At 41.9% G+C, this 21,979-nt stretch overlaps 1 protein-coding gene across 24 annotated transcripts in view; it reads right to left on the reverse strand.

The window, feature by feature from the left end:
• The window catches only part of MAP2 (microtubule associated protein 2), a 222,145-nt gene that overhangs the window by 155,670 nt on the left and 44,496 nt on the right, over positions 1-21,979 (reverse strand). For all 24 annotated transcript variants that reach the window (XM_071434382.1, XM_071434383.1, XM_071434381.1 and 21 more), the window contains exon 2: positions 18,779-18,837. The gene's annotated coding sequence lies outside the window, so the exon portion shown is untranslated. The remainder of the gene's footprint in view (positions 1-18,778; positions 18,838-21,979) is intronic.

Raw genomic sequence — 21,979 nt, forward strand, 5'->3', positions numbered from 1 at the left:
CTGCAAAGCGTCTGGAATCCTTTCTTGCTTTGCATGAGAAGAGGACAAGAGAGATACCTTGGTGACTTGAAGGGTGGAAACAAAAGGTATGACTCAGTATTATTAAACTGGAAGGACAGCTGCCTAAAGGCCAGAAACTGTGCAGATAAAACCACCCATTTGGGCGAGCCTTTGTGGCATCACTTCCATTATGGTTTTCTGCTTTTGAAAGGAGCTTTGGAGAATGCAATTACTCAAGGCCTTTGATGTTTCCCCATGAGTTAAACCACCACTAGGACAGCCCTGGAAGCACTAGCACAAATTTGTTTTCACTTACAGAAGCACAAAACCTCTTTAATTCCTAATTTTCTAAAGAATCTGCTGTCACTGCCTGGTCCACACTGGCATCCATAGGCATCTCTTGGACTGATCCTCTACACCCTACCTAGACCTCATCGAGAACATTCAAAATCAGACTGGGAAGCAGAGCAGAATTCTACAGCTAAATCATTCTAAAGTCAATAAGGAATCCGTGTGTTTCCAAAGATGGGGACAAGAGTGTGCAGCTCAATTTTGCAAGGAAAAACAAAGTTGCGCAGATGAGCGTGTACACACCCCAAGCATGTTCCACCCAAAGCTTCAAGTGTTTCAGCTGCAACTGGAAAGGAACTGTCTCTGTTATCTGACATGTTGCTAAACAGCTGTAAACTCCCCTTTTCTTGGGGTATAAGCACTTGTTTTCTCTAGAGAGATGCAATCTGGGTTGCACAAAGAGATGTCCTTCTAAAAATACTACATTTCCTTCTGCTCTCAATGCACCACGTGGATGATATTTGGGATGTAAGCATTACCATGTTGGAATGACCAATGCTACCTCCAATCTTGTATCCCCATCCTCAGATATAGTGGACTCCAGACAATGTAACAGACCATCTCCCTTTTAAATATTTTTTGCACATTTTGTTCTTTTCACTCAGCAGTTTCACTGACCATAAGACTTATCTTCTTAGGACAGGAACTGAGCTCACTAACATCTCTTCTGCACAACCAGGAGCCAGGAGAAAAAGGATGTTTAAGCAGACAGACAAACAGCAACATTCATATTCCCTAGGCTTCAGGCCACAGCCTAGGGAAAAGCTCTTATGTAAGAGAATAACTTCATTCTCAAGAAGCTATACTTGAAAATTAGGACTATATTTCATTATTTTTCTGGAGGGAAGGAGCCTATCATTTCTTAAAGTGATGCAAAATAGAAGCATTCCAAAACAACTGTATCAATCAATGTTATCATTTAATGTCCATGTTCCTCAGTTTGGCACTTCAAAAATACCATTACACACTCTACCTGCAGGACCTCCAATACCACTGATTCAAGGTTTGCCAGTCATTCATGATTATTTAAAGGTGATATTAAAGCAGAATCAAAACAACAATAGAAGCAAGCACCTTTGGAGCATAAAATTAACAAAGAGCCCCTCCTGTTATTAAAGGTATTTTCCAATCACACCAACATATTTGTTTCCAGAAGGAAGAGAATGAGGCCCTTCAGCCCAATGGTAATTTGCAAAATAGAGCATGGAAGATAATAAAGCTAAAAAGGCATAGTGATTCAGAAGAGAAATGTCACCTTGCTAATAACTATTGTTTGTCTATCAAATAGGTTCATTAGTGAGGATGATTCACAGCAAACATCACTGCCAGTTTGCCCAACAGTATTTAGTTGAAGTCAGGAATAACATGTAATAACCAGATGATTTCCTGCAACAAAATGTCAGTCCAATGCTATTGCTGTGAAGGTTGAAGCTGTGTCCAATGAAGACCAGGAACATTCCTCCCACCCCCCAGCAAAGTTTCAAAGCAATAGTGGCACTTTGTCAAGAGGGCAGGAGTCACACGGCCTCTTGAATCTGCCAATGATGATTTATTGTCATTGGAGCACAACAAATTTCCCAACATCTTATTTTACAAAAATTTTATCAGTTGAACTCATGCTTTTCTGAATATAATCTATTTCTTAAAAATACATGAAACCACTTGTCCACTGAAAACTAACAAGTGTCACAGTGCCTCTGAGGATCAGTATCCAGAAACCACAGGAAAAACCTAAAGGCCATTTTTCAAATACTTCCCATTTCCAAGATCAGAGGACCAGGTGTGCTCATCCTAGAGTAACCAGGTTAACATTTAAAACATAATCAACAGCCATTCAACACACAAATGTAATGGGAGGAAAATCCAACTATTTCTAGATCTGACTTGTACAAACTGTGTTTCAGAATCCAAATGACTCCAAATAAGGCTAAGGTCTCTGTGTCTTTTGTCAACTGTTACTACCTATGGGAAAGTAAGTGTACTCATCTTCCTAATTAAACATCTAATCACCTCACTGTGGGTACTAACGAGGGCACCTGTTTGCAAGCACACATTCTCAGTTCTTTATTAGGAAACCCACCCTTTGCCCTGTGTGTACATTGCATGTTTCTGCCTTTTTGCTTGCACAATGTGCAGCTTTCTTGACCCAGTCCAGAAACAAGATTTACAAAGTTGAGGGGGAAAAAAGCACTCCAAAGCTGACACCATCACCTGTGAAACTGTCACAGCATTGCCCTGCCTTTCTCCTTTGGCACTCCTAAGAACTTGGCTCTCAGAATGCCTTTGAAGCCTAATTTCTATCATCATAGACTCATACCTCATATCTCTCCTGCTTGATGTTAACTGGTTTTTTAAATTTCCTAAGACTTGGGAAAAAAGCTCAAACAGACTGAGATTGGTTTTAAACACACACATGACTTTGCAGCACAACATTTCTATTGCTGCAGCCAGGATTTCCAGTCACATTAGTGGAAAATGACTGTTCTAAATGACTCCCCTCTCATATCTCTACCCTCCAAGCTTTTCCTTGGATCCCATTTAATTTACTCACTCTCTCCATACATTCAGACCTCCTTCACTAACACCAGGCTGGACAGTGCCAGACTCCTCTTGTGGAAATCTCTCTTGTAAGTTTAAGTCTCCTCAGCTTTAGTTACTAGTCAGGCGAATTACCAGGCAACTAGTTCTGTGTTCCCTGATCCTTGTGAAGCCTTCTGTGTTCCTTGATCCTTAGGTGACATCAGTCTAAGTGTCAGCAGTGTCAGGAGCACAAGAATTTTGGCTACAGTAATACCAAATTACTTGGACCTGGCTTGAACTCAACAATGATAACCAGCACAGGCTCTCTCTCTCACTTTTCTGCTCTCATGCACTAGTGCTGACTTTATGATGTGGCTCAAAAGCTTTAATTCAAGGTGATCAGAAGATGTTACCTTCAGGCCTTTGCTGGTGCCTTTTGGAACTGCAGCCTGTCTGCATGTAAGAATCATGATAGTAACAACTTTTTTTCTTCTTAAGAAAAAATAAATTAGGGGGGAAGGGAAAAAAAAATTAAAAGGCAGTAAAAATAGATCTGGCTGGAGACCAGAGACCACAAGAACAGGAAATTGTTCTCATCAGTTACTAGATAGAAATTTTTTTCCCACGTATTATATGCATCATGCAGGGACAGGATGGTTTTACACTCACTTCAAAAGGCACATTATCACAGGATAAGCTAACTTGCAATTTTATATGGTTGGAAGAAAGGGAACAGAGAGGCTATTTCCAGTTCATACCAGCAAAGCATGAAGGATTCCAGAAGATGCTTCGTCCATTTGGTTTATTTGTATTAGCAAGTTTCAATTATTGAATTTTAAAATAAAAACATTAAAACATTTCAGTGAACAAAACAGTAACACCGTGAAACAGAGGTACAGAGCCCCTGACTTCAATGGCTCTACTCATATAAGGGGGCATTATTCATAGCACCTCATTCACTCAGGTCTTTACACGCTCTTTCCTTGCAGAAATATTGCATCTATTTTCATTGTACCACTCTAATTGAGCTTAATAGCATATTACTTAACCAGGTCCACAGCTACAGGCAAAGCCTTTTAATACAAAAATTTCCTAACTTGCCAATGAGTGCTTTCGTCTCACAATGAGGAAATGTTTGCACAAACGTGGCTGCTATTGCACAAATGTTGTTGGTCTAAGCCATGAATGAAAACAGCTAAATCTCCTCCCAAACAGCTTTTGTGATGTGCAATGATAATGACAATTTGGCTGTATCATCTGGCTAGGACTTCAAGCAGCTTTTACTACTTACTCCTCAGTGTTCTGCAGGCAGTAAACTGCAGGCTTCTCTCAAATCATGCCAACTGTTCTATGAAAGCTTTATTTTATCAAAGTAGTTCTCCCAACAGCAACACCACTAATGCACATCTAAGTCAGCAGACTTGCTGCATGGCTCTGCAGCATGCTAAATGTATTGTTACACTGCTTGAGGTCACCCAGGAAAGCAACAGCAGAGCTGGGCTTGGAGCACAGCCTGCCTGAAATCCACTCACCCTTTCTGATGGCCATGACACCAAGGTCCACAGAGATATCACTGTGCTCTGCATCACAGTGTTCCAAGCCAGCCATGGTCACAGATGCACGTATACATGCACAGCAAACTTAGAATCAATCCTGACACCACACTAACAAACAACAAAAAAACCTAGGACTTTTTTCTACCACTTGCTGAGCTTCCCTGACCTCACTGAGCCAATTTTTCAGGCTGGTTCTACTGTTTCCATTACGTGGCTCTAAACTATCATTCCTAGAAAAGCCTTCACCAGGTTTTCTAGGAACTCAGTAACTCCCCCATCCCCAGCACTTTTTTCTGTACTTGTTAAGGACCATATTCTGCTCCCCACACACACACACAAACTAGCACCTTCTTCCCCCAGCACTCCCACTGCTGTCCTGCAAATCCCATGCTGCAGCAGAGTTTGGCTCTCCTGCAGCCAGCACAACAGTGAGGGACCTGCAGCAATGCTAAATTACAGAAGTTTGCTGGGCTGCAGACATGGGTGTGAAGGCCAAAATTTAGACCATAAGCAACTACTGTTCTAGGGAAGAAATTATATGAAACTGCAGGTTTAAACATGTAACACATAAAAGACCCTGTCTAGGAAGCGTAGGTGAGTTGGTAGAACTCCCTACCTGAATGTGGAGGTGTTGTCACCTCCTGGTGCTCACTCTCAGAATTATCTAATAGTCAAAAAATTACACTAATTCAGAAGTTAGGCTTTAAAGTAATTCTTAGGCCTAGTTTAGACCCTTCATAATACAATCATGCAACAACTGCTCCTATAGCACTCTAACAGGTATCTTGTTCCACTTGCTATTTTAAAAGGAAAATATTCCAAAGAAGTATCCCATAACATGTAGAACTGTGTATTTCCCAAGTACTTGTGATGAAATCAATACCGAAAGCTCAGGGAAAATACTCATGTCATACTCATGTTTGATAACAGAAATCCATCTTCCAACAGCCAGCAAATAGAAAAGGGGATCTGGCAGTTATGTTTACTAGAAGACTAAGTTCAGGATGCTTAAGACACTGTCTTCTCTCCCTTTATTCACCTGTAACATTTAATACCTGAAACCAATGCTGTCCACACTACATGAAGACACCTTCTTAGACAATGTGGGGCTGAACAAAGTGTCTCTCTCCACTGAAGAGTCTTGAAAACAATTTTACACCCCGCTTGTCAAAAGGCAGGTCAGGGGCTCCTCCAGACCCCCACAAGGCTTGTGTCTGCTAGACTCCCCCTCACCTGGGGAGAAAAGTTGTCTCCTGTATCATACACAGCTACAGAGTACTGCAAAGTATGAAAACTGTAAAAAGAGATGGTCATGGCAGAACCCTGAAGTTTTTCACCAACTCTTTATGGTGCCCTAAGTTTTAGCTTTCATATTTTCCAGATTTCTGTACTGCATCAATATATAACTCTGAACTTCATACAAAATGTTAGCAAGTTCTCATCACAGTTTAGTCAGACAAAACAATCCTTTTGCAGCCTGAGAACCAAGGACACCATTGCAGCTTCAGGCCCCAAAAGTATAAACAACAGCAAATTGAGGAGAGCAATCTGGGAAGATGGGACTGTATAATCTGTAATTGGACAATTAACCCCAACATGGAAATGGACCAAAACGTTTATAAAAGTGTGAAAACATGTGACCTGTCACCCATATTGGGTGTAGCCTTGGCCAGGCTCTTATAGTGCCCAAGGTGTACCTTTTGAAGGCCTTTTAATAAATACCTGCTTTATTCCTTTGACACTGTCTAGCCCCTGTTCTGGGCAGCCTCTCAAGGCACCGTTTCTGTGCAGACCACAGTGTGCTAACTTCATCACACCCAATTCCTCTGAATTCCAACCAGCACACAAGGTGCAGCCAGTCTCTGTCAGCCCTGCTGTCCTTGTCAAGGACACCACCAGAGCACATCACCTCTGGAATCACATCCAGGCAGCTCTGGCACTGCCCTGTCCTATGGCATGGCTCATTTACCTGGCTCTGAGCAATGACCTTTTGGCCCTTTTTATTTCCAGCTGCTGCACTCCCTGCAGCTCACACCATCCCTATCTAACCTCATCATGGTAAATAGTCACAGCCTGTTCTCTGAGCTCAGGCAACATTTTCATCTGCACCGCTTCATTTGGCCTAACTTTCCTAGATTTTGTTACTCCTGCCTGAATAAGCTATTTCTACATCTCTACATGACTTTTCTTTCCAAGTTCTAATACCTATGAAATGTTTTTTCCACTCCATCTCCTTCAGCACCTAGGAAGCACACAAAAACCTCAGCAGCCAGCCTTTTACAGATCAAAATATCCCTGCTATTTACCAATTTGTTTCAAAGCAGAACACCACAAGGATCTCTGCTTTACCCTGAGGAGCAGAAGAAAGGTCACGCCTTCCACTGTTTTCCTGCTGATAATCCAAGCAGCCTTTCCTTTGCAATTTGCAATCAGTACTCAGAAATTCTGTGGTTTAAAAGCATGACCTAGCACAGCCACATTACACAAGACCAAGAGGAAACACACAAGCAGAGGGGCTCTGTGGAGAGACACAATGCCCATTAAAACACACAGGCTGTGTGTCTCTGAAATACAAGATGTGTATGGGGGCAAGAGCAGTGCCCACTTCCCAACAACTCACCAATAGCCCCTGGTGGAGAAGAGAGTCTGCAGCAATACTTGTTCATCAAGGGGAAATCAGAAAACATCTCCAGAGGAGAGCAAGATTTAAACAGGAGAATTAAAGACAGCTTTAACTGCAAGGTTTGCAAGTCCAAGTGATGAATGTGACAGCTCCCATGCAAAGAGCCTACTCTATATGTATTAAGACACACTAAATTCACATAAACCTTCAAAACTTAGCATTCTTGCAGAGGAAATCAACCAGAGCTGAAGAAATTAGCCTTTCTAGAAATGCAAGCACTGACATTTTACAGGCTGATTCTTAGGATTTCACAGCTAAAACATTTTGTTCAATCTGCCTGGAAAACAGACCACGGGCAATGTCACCAGACCAGGTCCCAAACTTTTTCATTAACACAGCATCATTTTTGCTTATCCCTTGCTCCCAAGAGTCTAATTTCAGACCCAAAGGGTAGATGACAGCCTTCTGAGATGTGCTGCCCTTGTGAAAGCTGGTATGAAAAACACTCTGTGGGCTTACATCCCCCTTCATCATGTCCTCACCTGCAAAAGCAAAACTCACACTTTGACCCCATTTCTCTACATCTTTCTGATTCCACACACGCCATGACTGAAGTCATACCTAAATTCCAACTAATACAGCTGTATATAGCTAATTAGGGAGCAAATACTGCTTCTGATGAAGGCAGACACAGCCTAGCAGAGGCAGGGCAGTGTCCACTCTGCACTGACCACCCCCTCACCCTCACAGCAAGGCTTCAGCCTGCACTGACCTGGCAGCAGGGCTGGGTGATGCTGCCCACTGATGGAAGGGTCTGCAAAATACCATCCCCTGCTATGGCTACAAAGGGCTCTGTGCAAGAGGGGAACCACAGGATTTGGAGACAGGCCAGCAATATTTCCAGACCTGCAAAGTTCATCTTGGGCTTTCCTGCTCAAAGACTCTAAACTGATGTTTAATATTGAAAAATACCCCGCTGCTTTTTATAAAACTTCTGGTCCAAATCTCAGTCATTCCACTTCATCTAAATGTCCTTCTCTTTTTTTTCTCCCCTTGCAAGAGCAAGTTTTATCCACAGAGTCATGCACTTTAAAAATGCCCTGAAACCACAAATCACAGTTTCTGTGCCCAGACACATGATTCATAACCACAATAAACTCGTTTGAGGCTTGCTGCTCTCTTCTGCATTGACACTAATTCTGAAGATGAGGTGCAGATTGCTTCTCCTGCAAATATACTCTGTAACCTTGAGGAGACCTGGGTAACCTTCAGCCTCAGCTTCATTCCTTAGCTGCCTAAAGAGATTGCAATTTCAAAAAGACTGCATCAACTGCATCAGTGGCCAGCATCCATGATCCATCCTATGAATCCTGCTCCCAAAGAGGAGCGCTTGCATCTTCAAAACTCATCTTCTCAATGAGAAGTACAGGAATGGGTCCATACACAAGAGCAGCCCCCTTGTGCCAGTCAGGTCTTTGCTCAGCCATGGGGACTCGCAGAGGAAGGGTGGGTGAAGGCAGCATAAAGGAAACTGGCATCCTGCTCCCAACTTCTAGCTAAAAAATATCAGACTTTGGCACTACTTCAAAAGAAATTACCAACCACACTGCTTGTCCAGGTAGCCTGCAGGGCCTGAAATGGCACATTGTCCATGAAACCCACAGGTCTCCTCCAGCTCAGAAGGCTCTCCATGCATGGCTCAGCAGAAAATGAACCTTCTTGCCTCAGCAAACAGGCTGCAAGGCCCACCCATCTTTACACCTGCACATGACACAGAACAGTTTGACTCTGGGGATCCTGGAGTGTGTCCTCCCACCACAGGGAGCTGGGTCTGGGCATCTCCTGTTTCTCTTTTGACTGCACTCTGGCCCTTCCAGCCAGGGAAGCACTTGGGCAGTTTGAGTTCATCCATCAGCTCCTAGCACAGAACTGGGGAGGATGACTGGCAAGCTGCTTCTGTTTGCACATTTGGTTTCATAATCTTCCTGAATGGAGGGTTTTGTCATGTACATCAGTGGAGTAGCCAAAAAAACAAAGAGCTGCTTCAGCTGACATGCAGCAGAGCACACTTTCCTAACCTCTTTTCCTTCAAATGATTGCAGTTCCCCCAAAGAACACAGTGAAAGCAATATTTTCCCACAGCCATGAATAGATTACAGCATTTCTCTGAACTGCAAATTATTCTATTACTGGTTAATGATTACCACTGCTGTAGGAACAGACCAAACACTTCAAACTCAGCTCTAGATTTTGTTCTGAAAAACCCTTTACATGTCAGGTGCTCTCCCTGGTACTGCACTTAGGAAAACAGAATCACTTTTGTCCGTTCACTGAGACACCAGAAAACCATTTTAAACAAAGGGAGGGAATTGTCCATGATGAGCAGAAACAAAAAAGCCAAGTTCTTGCACTACAGTACCCACATGGTAACAGTTGAACACTGAAAGCAGTTTCCCATCTTGTTCTGTCAGTACACGGACACCTAATAAATGCCAAGATGCAGAAGACACACAGAAGGCTTTTTTCTACTTCTTTTGCTTGTATAACTACAGGACATAGTTATGACACTCCTGCTACTTCAAGAAAATAAAGGCAAATAACATAAAAACCACAAAAGATACTGGGGAAAACACACTTGCTACATTTGTGTAAATATAGGACATCTTTCAGGTGTCTGGCTGCCTGGTACAGAATCTGGTGACATTCTTTACAGAATGGCTTGACTTAAGTAATGCATTTTCTTAAATGGTTTATTTGCATAAGTCTCTGAGACACCTGACAGCAGGCAAAAAGCAGCTGCATCAGCAGGTGCCACACTGATCTCAGGTCTCAATGCTGATTATCAGAAGCAGAGATGCTGGTCCCAAGGAACATTTAATTGCCTGCTCACAGCCCTCAACTATCCTCCCAGTTCCAGCACCTCCTTCTCTGCTGTGCACAAAAGACACTTTTTTTCATTCCCAGAAAGGGCCTGGGAATGGCAGCCTGGGCCTTCTGCTGCCCATACAGAATGCAAAGGAACTGCCCAGGAGGAAACTGGGAAATGCCAGAACCTGTTGGCATAGATTGCAATGGAAGCAGCAAGGCCAAACTTGACACAGGAGATGGGCTAATGTCATGGAGAGCAAGCAGAAATCATGGAGTCACGCTGGTGTGTGATGTCTTCCCAAACCTTAGCACTGAACCAAAGATGAGGTTCCTCAAAGCTGAGCCCTTGCACTGTATCTGGCTGTTTTAAACTTTGTCAGCACTGCACTCCCAAACAATTTGACCAGCCTGACCAAAAAGAAAGCAAACCCTCCACCATATGCTCACTATCACTGCCAGGGCCCAAGACCAGCTGTAAATATGAAGGCATAAAGGCTTTCCTGTTGCTATGCTACAGGTGTTGTTCAGTATCTTCTTGGAGCATTTCTGAGACTCAGGAGCTGGTTTTGCTGGCTGTACCTGCATGGGGGTGCAAGTCTATTGAAATCAATGGACAGAAGCAATTTCAAAGATAAAAAAGCATCTGGCCCCGTTGCTTCAAAGCTTCTAGCATAAATACAACATGCACAATTGCATTCTGACATGAAGAGCTTGAGTACAGCAATCCTGAGCTTCAGCTCCTGCTTATTATGAATATGCATAATTGTCAATACAAAACACTGGCAGAATCAGTCAGAATTGTATTTAAAAGTCCAAGCTTTCTAGCTCAGCTTCCATGGCCCACATATGAAGCTTGCCTTTGAATTTTCCTGAAAAAAAGCATCAGCTTTTCATCCAAAGCAGTAGTTCCCTACTTGATGGGCTGGAGTCCACATGTTCTCCTTCTGAGCACATTGCAAAGTGTCTCAGAGGCACGCACTCCTGCTCTAATTAGAAACAAAATACAATTTTATACACATATCTGCCCATACTGTTATTGTTTGCACTATGAAGCTATTTCTCAGTTGTTAGATCAGGCTAAGATGCTAATTAAGACATACAACAGAAAAAGCCACTTTGGTGGAATAAAATAAAAAGCACTGCATGAGGCTCAGGAGCTTGGAATCTGATCCCAGCTGGGTCACAGACTTGCCTACTTATTGCCAGCAATAATTAATAACATTAATATCCTAATGTTCCTCATTTCCTGAGATGCAAACTGGAAAAACTAACGGAGTCTGCTAATGGAGGCACTTTTGTACTTCAGGACTGGATCTCCAAGCATGCTCCTTCCTCAATGCCCCAAGTATGGGAAAAAATACCTGCAGAAAAGAGTAACATGGTATTTTTCTGGCTTCTAAACTTGGCCTCCTCATCACCAGGTGAGCAAAGACACAGATCTGTACACTGCACAGTGCTGGAGAACAGGGGCTTCTCTCTACCCACAGTCTTGGATGAGTTCAGATTCATTTGTGACTCCTGCACCTTTACCTCCCACCTCACCTCCACAGCCAGATTTTCTGTGCAGGCACTATTCCCTGAGTGGTGTTTTTCTAAACCAGGTCCAAAAGCCTTTCTCAGATGTAAACATTCAACCACAAAGCCTCACCACCCACCTGGCTCCTAACCCTGTCACACATATTTCCATCATCTTTTCTATAGAAGGATTATTATGTAGTTCAGTAGGTACCTCAAGGAAAAAAGTAATTACCAGAAGCTTATAAAGCTCTGGATTTCAAATGCAGCACCATTGTGAAGCACTGATTTTTCTCTTATCTCTGAGATTCTCATTGAAATATTTAGAAAGACCAGTCTGAGTGAGACAGCTCTGTCAAAAGCACATTAATCAGTTGAATTCATGCCTACAGTTCCATACCTCAACTAAATCTCTCCTAAGAATGCACTTAAAAACTAAGGATTGAGGTTTTCATGTTTTCAGCCACACCATTCCCATTGACTATTATTCAGATGATGAGTCTTAGGAAACTCAGCTCAAAGCAACCACAACAAAAAAGTGTGAGAAAACTGCATTTATATCAATGCCTGGCAATGTAAAGCACCACAGCATTTGGATTACAAACCTAGGGGATGGAGAAACACAGCAAAGCACAAGCAGCCCCATGTGCCAGCAGTGGGTAAATATGGACAACAGAGACATGGACTATTCTAAAGAAGTATTTTTTCTTTTTTAATAAGCATCAAAACATTATCCCATCCCCTAGAAGTGTAGAGTTGACTTGATTTTATCAGGATTTGAGACACTAGTCTTAACAGGCTAGGAATACAAACTTAACAAAGTTATTTCAGCTACACAAAAATATCCAGAGATGTAATAGAGGATGGATGATTTTTGTATTCTTAAAAGTGTTATATGTTTCATTCACAGAACAAAACAACCAAATATTATATTATGTATTTGTATATTTTTTACATATATATACACACACTATATTATACTAGTAATAAGGAAAATCAGTTCCAAGCAAAACCAGTTGAGTTTCACTGGTTTCACTTAAAGAAAGTTTTAAAGTCAGTAACTCATATATATTGATACATTGCTCAGACAAACAAAGTGAATTCTACAGTCCACCTTTCAAAGCCTGAAAATCAAGAATTTGGTGAATGGCTTCCCATTAATACCATAGGCTTCCAAGATGAGAAGCAACACAAAAGGAAAACCTCTATTACCTTTAGATGATGAGGCATGTTTATGCCTGCAGCATTTAAGAACTGGAAGAAAAATAACTGATTCTACCTATGACTGTAATCTCTTTTTCCTCAGGATGTCAACCCTTTTATCTTGCAGACCTGGCCACACCAGAAAATCTGACATTGCCTTTAGGCAGAGCTCCAGTGAGACACTTCATACAGCCCTATCAGATTGAACAGCTTTAACCCTGGTTCTACTATTACTGGTACCAGTAGGAAAAAAAAACCAAAAAACTCAACAACTATGAGTGACTTTTTTGGAAGAAAGACTTTTGACATATCAATTGTTAAGTGGTAATGTGTCCAGAAACCTGTGAAGACATAAGAAATGGAGATAAAAATCTACAAACAGGATATGAGTTGGGGCTCTAAGCAACAGAAGAGCTTGTGCCTCTGAGTGCTACACACACTGAAATGCTCTCTCCCCACCAATAATAAAAGACACTGAAGATGTAAAGGCATTACAGCCACTCTTTTCAAAGGTTGTAAGTGAAGCAAATCTTGTAGGTAAAGATAGTATCTCCTACACCTGGGGGGCAGGGAGACAAAACACATAACCAAAAAACCTTTCAGGAATAGAAACTGTTATCCAGGTCTTCATCATTCACCTGCAAACCTACCTATTTTTCCTGCTGTATCAAATAATCTCATAGAAGATATTTTCTATCTCCAAAGAGACTTATCTTGCTTAATTTAAACCTTTGAGGTTAGAATTAAAGAGCATAACATTTCTTCAAGATTGTCTCAGAAGACATCATTGCTGCACATCACAAAAAGGATCTGGCTCCTACTCCTATTGAAGTCAAAAGTACAACTCCTACTTTCTGCTCTGCAGAAGGATATAATCAAAACTGTTTATCCTATTGCCTTCCAGCCTCCAGGTATGATATACAGGAGGTACTAAGGAATGTGGTTTTGCCCCACTGAATAAAATAAAGTTACAAAGTATTGTAAGGGCCTACTAGCTGGTATAGCAATTTATTCCACATAAATGAATGGCATCTCAGAGTGACTGAAGACTAAGCATTAAGTAGAAGCAGATGCTTGCAGTTCTACAATATGCTGTTTCCTTTTAAATGAGAAGTTGTGCACCACCTGTTCCTTCCATTTTTCTCTTATTTTTTTTTTTCCTGAAGACACTGCTGGCAATGGAATTAGCCATTAAAAAACAACCCACAAACATTTACTTGGTTAACTAACTAGCACTCAGGAGCTGCTGGCATCAATAAGAACAGCTTGCTCAGACACTCCTTCAATAAACAGCTTGCTAGCCTTTGGGTTTCACATCTGGTGTTTGGTAGAATGGTAACCCAAGCATTTGGTATTACTCAGAAAAGTGCATCTTTATATGTCATATGTAATCAGAGAAGAAGATGAAAAGTAAAGTGGCCCTTAAAAGAACACCTACTTCTGTACATTTCTAATCTCAGGTTTTGGGTTATTTCAGCAAGTGGAGTTTGGACATGTAACCCACATGCACCTGAAAGAGAGCTAAACCAACAACCCAGTTCTGCTGCTGTGCAGGAACAACATACTTGTGATGACTCCAGTAAAGCCTTGCCAATGAGAAATCTGCTCTGTCAGACTTCATACCACAAGCACACCTGCTTCAGAGTCATGTGGGTGCCAACTGGTTTGCCTGCAGAAATTCTACAGCCACCACCTTCATCCAGCACCTCCCACTTTTTTTCCTCCTTGAGACAGGACTTACAGGACCCCTGGTCCCCATCCTACCCACAAGCTTCTGGGGAAGAAAACATCACACCAACATCTTTCCTGCTTTTCAACCTACGAACACAGGGAGCATCACACAGTTCTGCAAGGCCACAAGCTGGGGCTGGCTGATGTCCCAGTTTGATGCCTCCATCCTGAACAGACTAGGCCATGTGTTTTTCTAACTCAGCAGCCCAGTGGCTGGGCCACTGCCCTCCCACTCCCCAGAGCTAACGGGATTGCTCACTGAGAGTGCAAGACAGCGTGCTGCACATCCCAGCAAAGTGCTCCTGGGGGCAAACACCACAGGAGAACTCTCCATGGAGAAACTCTCTCCCCTCTGCCCCACACCCCACTGCAGGGCTCCTTCTTACAAGAGGAGAACCTGGAACAACAAGACCAGGAACACCTCCCATCAATTGGAATGCTGGCAGGTATTTTTGGGGCAAGCTCAAGTTGCTTACAATTCCAATGTAAATAGTGAAGGCTTAGTCTAAATAGCTTCTGCCTCACATGATTCTCTCTCAAAGAAATTCTCTCCAAAGGATGTTGGATGTAGTCTGAATGGTTTCAACAGGTAGGTCTGACTTTCTCTTTTCCTTTTTTCTAAATTTTAGCACAAGCAGAATATCATACAGAAAACCTGTCACAGAGAAAGAAGTAGGGGCCATGGATAACATCCTGCTGTTTGACCATGTGGACTGCTCTCACTCCTCTGTGCCACACGTGACATTGCTTTCCTCAGGAACGTCTCCCTTCACATTTTCTGTTCCTAGCACAGGAGAGAATGGGAATGGTGTGTACAGATGAGCAGCTCTGCAAAACAACTTGAGGTGCATAATCTTACACTGGGAACTAGAGAACCAGTACACCCTGGTAGGATGAAACTTAGATTTCTCCAAGAGATCAGGTGCCTTATTACAATTTTTTATTTGCTGGGCTACAGCAGATCTTGTACAAGAGAAACAGCCCAGAACAGCAGCAATTTAAAGACAGAAGTATTAAAGACTCCACAGTGTAAGTGGTGATGTCAGTTCTTGTATACTTTCAAAACAACACAAAGGCAAATGTTCAGCTAGCTCTGTCTGTTTATAGGGCTTCTAAGAACACCAGCTCACTCATTTTTCATTCTACATATTCTTTATTCTTCTTCTAGAGTCAGTGGAAAGAGAGAGGTTCTTCAGAAAATGGCTCAGTCCCACTTTGCCTGTCACTGTCATATTTTCTGGAAAAATCCCTTTGCCAGGATTCTTCTCCTGGGAAGCTGAGAAGCCTCAGAGAAAAAATGAAAACAATAATTATCTGATTGCTTCTCCTGTGTTTTGCTGCTTTGGAATGTGGTTGGAGATTGTTTATCCAACACGTGACTCGTTTTTACTTAATGACTAATCACGGTCCAGATGTGTCGGGACTCTGGAGAGTCACGGGTTTTTCATTAGTATCTTGTTGAGCCTTCTGCAAGGATCCTCTTTCTATTCTTTAGTACAGTTTTAGTATAGCATTCTTTAATATAATATATCATAAAATAATAAATTAGCCTTCTAAGAACATGGAGTCAGATTCATCATTTTCTTCCCACGACAGGGCACCCTGAAAATACCACAATTGCCTTCCCAGCTTCTTGAGATGCCCATCTACAGTCCCTGCTCTCTGCAGGAGGTGAGCAGGGTAAGCACACTGCTTGCAAGCAATAATGACATACAAAGGCCTAATGTTGGGCTAGGCAATGCAGGTCTTCAGGCTTCTGATAAAATTCTCTTCTGTTTTTTGTTCATACCACAAAGAAATTTACCATGAATAAGTACAGGCTTTGGTACCATTACATACACTTAGATTCTTCCTGTGAAATATTCTGATAAGAAATAAAACCATCTTTTTGTAGCCTTTTTTTTCCCCCCCAGGTTCCCAGTAAAAAACAACAGTTCTGCTTACATTTAATATTCTCTTTTGAGGATTGGGGTTTTATTGCCTTTCAAGTGAAGAAAAATTAGGTACTATTTACGTTCAACACATGCCCAAGTTTGCAGAGACAAGCCTGAGACAAACAGTCTTGTTTTCATTCTTTTGTGCAAGATACACTGCTGTCTGATGAGCAAAAAAGGTGCTTTGGGGCAGTTCAGAAAGTGATGGAATAGTCTGAGACCAATAAACAGGTGAAGAGCTTCTCTGTGCCATTATATGGGTTGCGTACACACCTAAGAGAGGGTTATAAGGAAGACTAGCAAGACAGAAGAAGAGAACTTAGCATGATCTGCATGTGCCCTAGGTTCACATGGAGAAGACAGAAAGAGAAAGAACAAAACCTAATAAAATTGAAAAAGTTTGATGTGTTTAAATAGCCTTGGAGCAGGACCACTCCTCTAGTCTGTACTGTGTGTTCAGCTTAATAAAATGAGATTTAGACAACTGATTATTTAATTACAAGAAGGTCTTTTGCTCTCCATTTATGCAAGAACACAGCTTCTATTGATAAACTGTGAGCAGCTCAAATGCAGCTGAAAGTACCAATATTCTAGGCACTGGGAGAAGTGGGTTACTGCTCAATTCTGTGAGCAGACAGGAGTTGGCCTACTCCTTTCAGCTGAACTTCACCAGCCTGCTCTGACTTTCCTGGTTAGACACATCAGCTGTGATAAAACTTTGGTAAGAACAGACAACACATTCAAATCCTGCCACAAAGACTACTGAAGCACAAACCAGCACAGTGAAATGCAGAATGAATTCTCCTCAACTCCCCTGGTGCTCTTTGCAAAAAGCACCCACCAAACAGCTTTGTCTTACACTTTTAGCTCAGATCCTCAATTGCTCCTTCCTATTTAAGTTTTTGGATTTGACCTTATTAGAGCTTTGAAAGACCTATCTCTTCCTGACCATTTAACTTTTTGCCTAATGATTCAAGTCCAATGACATGCAGAGGCTGACAAGGAGAAGAGAAAAGAAACCTCATGTCCTCACTGAAACAAAAGCTAAGACCACTTCTCACTGGATAAGGATTAATACCATGAGCAGGGCCCCTGGCAGTTTCTACTCAAGAGCAGTGACAACAGGAGCCTTGCTGATAAATTCTCACATCTCCCCTGATTCTCCCACTGCAAGAGAGGAGCTTATATGACTGCGACAGTTTTTTAAAACATCTTGAGAAATACAAGTGGTACATCTGCACTGCAGCCCATCACAGCTATAATGCAGTATTCCAGAGCTAGTGACAAGAAACACACTCTGAAACACCCAGCAGAGAAATAGTGCTGCTCTGCACTCAAATACTGCTGCTCTGCACTCAAATACTGCTGCTCTGCACTCAAATACTGCTGCTCACTCTCTGGCTGTGGACACATCCTCCAGAAAGATTCATGCCTTCACACAAAGGAAAAAACGATGACCTCCAAGAGAGAAATGTGAGGCTGCAGTAAGAGCAGCAATATTGTCACCAGAAACCACCCCCAGTACATAGATACAGGCAATACATGTCCCAGTCCCTACTCCATTCCCCACCCTGTAAAGAAGACAGAAAGGAACCAACTATAGAAAAGGTAAAAACCAAACCCAAGAACAAAATCCAACTTCATCATGACTGTGAAGTGCCACCAAATAAACCTGGTGCTTGAAAACTTAACTTCTCTTGAAAGAAGAATGACCAAATAATTCTTCTTCCAATAACCAATGGATAAAGTGAAAATAGTATTTACCAGCTCTCTCTGTGCTGTATTTCACTTGAGTCATTCAAATAACTAAAAGCTGTCTGCATCCATTACACAAACTCCCCTCTGAGCAGATAATACCAGGGGTGCAAGTGGGAAATCCTGGGATGAGCATCTCTCTGCATCTGGGCTGTGTTGCAAATGTGCATATCCTATAAACAACCTCAATAAAACATTTCAACAAAACAGTGCAATGAATCCTCAGACAAGGTGAGCATGTGGTGACTAACACACAAGGGATCAGCACATGTTGTAGGGAACTTTTTTGCTAAGTGTGAACTCTAAATCTGAAGTGTGAAAAGAAAAAAATGCCACGTCACAGATTCAACTTCCAGTGCTTGTGCTCAGCAGCAGCAGCAGCTCAACTCACAATGACAAGACGACATTTCCTACAGAAAAAATGTCTACATAAAAAAAATCGGCAAAAATATCAATGTTTTTATTTTCACTTGTTTCCACCTCTGTGCCATAAACACCTTCACCACACAGCACATAAAATTACATATTTTCTTTGTTTGAAACACCATAACAATACATAACTCATGTACATGCAGCCATAGGAGGAGTCCTGTCAAACCATTTGGGTTTGTTTGAACAAGCCCCAGAGATTCATTAGGCAATCCATCCCAGTAAAGTCAAGATGCAGCATTTCCAGAGCCCTGGAATGACTGATACGAGACCAACAAAAACAGAAAACCCACCTTGCAGTGTTGTTGTCACCTTGTCAGTCACAGGATATTTTATTTCAGGTTTCCACAATCTGAAACAAAACAAAAGCTCTCAGTTAGTGGCAGCTGTTAAAGGGAAAAGCTTTATTTTTATTATATGAATTAAAGACTCATGAATTGCAACATGTTAATAAGAAAACACCTTCCTTCTCTGCTTTTAGTAACATGCACAAAGTTACACCCAATGCTCTTTTTCAGTGGCTAGAACCTCTCTTGCCATCATAGCTTACACCCCCTGATTTGCATCAGGCCATGTCTTAGCAAAGAGCCCAGGCCTCCAGAATGCCTGTTTTTGTATAAAGTGTATAAAGCCATGGAAAACTGATTCCTCTGAAGCACAGGCTACACTATGGTGTCTGTTAGGATCAGAGTTTCACAGAAACAATTAAATCCCTTCCTTCTTTACAGAAAGAAGATGATCTGAAGGCAGAACACCTTTCATGTATCTAGATTCACTGGGGATGATTTGCCAAAACTTAGAAAAGACACTAACAGCAACAGCCCTAAGTACAAGGAGTCAGCAAGCAAACAATGCAGATAATACAACCCAATTTGCCAAAAGCTTCCTTGTTGACAGGAATCCCACAGTTACACTGCACAGTAACAAATGATGTGCTTACAAGCTGCAGACCAGACTCATGGGACCTATTAATTCAGTATCAGGTAACGTGGTATCATGTACCACAGAAAATCTGCAGCAGGGAAGTGCTGTTGAGCAGTCGCAGAGAATTCTCTGGTGCTACAGCTGTTTTACTGCAGGAGCCTGGGCATCTCCTTAACTGCCTTGTGCTTAAGTTGCTAAACATCTAACAATGGATATAATACCATCACAATGGCATAAACAAGGACTAATTACTGCTTTGCAAATCCTGGGCTGGAAATGGTTAGGCAAGGGAGAAGCACCTATAAACTGCAAACCTGTTGGCATTTACAAATTGAATTGCCTAAGAAGGAAGAAGCACAGATTTCCCTACCCAGCTTCATGTCAACAACCAACAAATGGATCATTTTCCAGGTTATCATCTTCCATCAGCATGAACTCTACCTGCAGAACTAACTTCTGCCAACATGTGGATAACAAAACTCACATTTGGACAAAGCTATTTAAGATACTCATTGCTTCACAGGGGAAGATGGGGAGAAGATAAATGTCAGCAGGAATAAAAGGCACCTCATACTTCTAGCAAACTTTGTTATGTCTCCCTGTATCCATAAACATAGGGGGTGTCACTGAAAGCAGTGGGAGTCTCATCTCTGACTTTACCAAAGCTAGAGAAGAAAAATATTTACTTCCACTGAAAGGTAGAGAAGGACAGATTCAATGTCTTGCCAAAGTTAACAGGAAGCAGCAGCTGATTCATGAGCAGAAAGCAAGGACCCTATCCCTCCCTCCTTCTTTTAAGCACGGGAGAACTTTCCAAAAGCACAAAAAGACTTAAGTCTCTACAGCACACTGCTGTCATAACTGAGGGTGAAGATGGAGGTGTAACCAGAAAAAGAGAAGAAGGGAAGTCAAGCTCAGCTATTTCTTCTTTCCTCTCAACACCAGCAAATGAAAAGTCAGTTCTTACAACATACTGGCCAGGCATGGATCTTATTGTCTTTGGTTAATTCCACATGTCTGAGAAGAAAATCAGCTGTAAGCCAGTTAGACTCACTCAATGACGTTTGTCTACGGTGCCGCCCCCAGGTGCAGAGCCATGCACCAGAGACTGAGCATTCTTTGGGAAGATGCTACTCATCCAGACACTGTTGGTAATGGTCAGCAAGACACAACCATGTAACAACTGATACATAATATTCCATTCTTGAGCAAAACCCCATTCAGCACCTCCCATCTCTGAGGAGCCCAGCATTTCACATCCAAACCAAGAGACAAGGAGGAATGGTACCAGCAGGATCCCTTTTCTCAACCTTCTGATGAGCAAATGATGGACAAGCACACAACTCTGGCACCTCCTGCAAGCAGAATTTCCAGAATTTTTACAGCTTGGTCCACAATTATTTACTCCTTAGAGACTCCAGACTCATCCTATCTGTGGTCACAATAAAACGGAAGCAGACTTGTTGCTAAAATGGCCATGAAATAGCAATCAGACACCTATTTACACTCCTGCTACAGTTACACTCAGTTAACTCCACTTTAAAAGCATCAAGATTTTCCAAATCACAGCCCTGACTCATGCAGCCTGTGGTGAACAGGGGACATATTCTGGAAAAGACGACTAATAAAATACCATGCCAACTGCTTGACTCAGAGAAAACAAGATTTAGCACTGTGACATGTTCGCATTTTGATTTCTGAATACTTGCTGGATGATAAAATCAGGAGCTGTCTTTGAAGTCTACACTGAACAAAACTATCTGCCCCTTTCCTGTAACTACAGTGGCATTTGCTAATGCTGTCAGCTTTCATGTGAAAAAGTTGGTGCTCCTACAAGGAGTCACACTGACAGCTCTGGCTACCAAAGTCTTTCACTAACTCCTTTCCAGTAAGATCCCAAAGGAAATTAAAGTTGTCCACTGTTTTCCACCTTTCAGTATACACCTGCCCCAAGAGACGGACACGTACTATAATGACAGCTGAGATTATCCAAAAAATTAATTGGCATAACTGGATATATCTTCCAACATCCTGGGGACAGTTCACTTCAGAAGATGGAGCTGGTTTGGCTAAAAGGGAGAAACTGTTTGGAAATCTGAAGGTGGAAGATGGATTGGGCAATGGTGATGACAAAATGATAACATCAACTATACAAATATAAGGAAGGAACAAGTAGAGCAGATTAAGGGCAGTGAATCTCAAAGAAAAAAAGATAGATTTTAAGCAACTCCCCACAGGTCAGTAAGGTTTCAGAGGAAGCCAAAAAAGTGCAGAAAAGTGCTAGAGGTGGAATAAAAATACAGAGAAAACCTATTTTATGGTAAAACAAAGGTGGGACATCAACTGACTACAGTGCTGACCACAGAAGGGATTCATGCAGCAAAGTCAAGTGAAGCAGATGAAATCTTACTAAAAACTTTTTTATCATTAAAAAAACCCCAACCAACAGACTGAAAGCAACCACACACTAATAGATGAAACCACTGACACAGTGAACTAACAGGAAATGGGGGAAGGCCCAAAGCACTGCCTAAAAGGAAGCACAGAACCACCAACCACCGTAAAAAGGA

The sequence above is a fragment of the Agelaius tricolor genome, unplaced genomic scaffold (genome assembly GCF_023055355.1).
Source record: "Agelaius tricolor isolate 1412-34295 unplaced genomic scaffold, bAgeTri1.0.p SCAF_10, whole genome shotgun sequence".
NCBI classification, from domain to species: Eukaryota; Metazoa; Chordata; class Aves; order Passeriformes; family Icteridae; genus Agelaius; species Agelaius tricolor.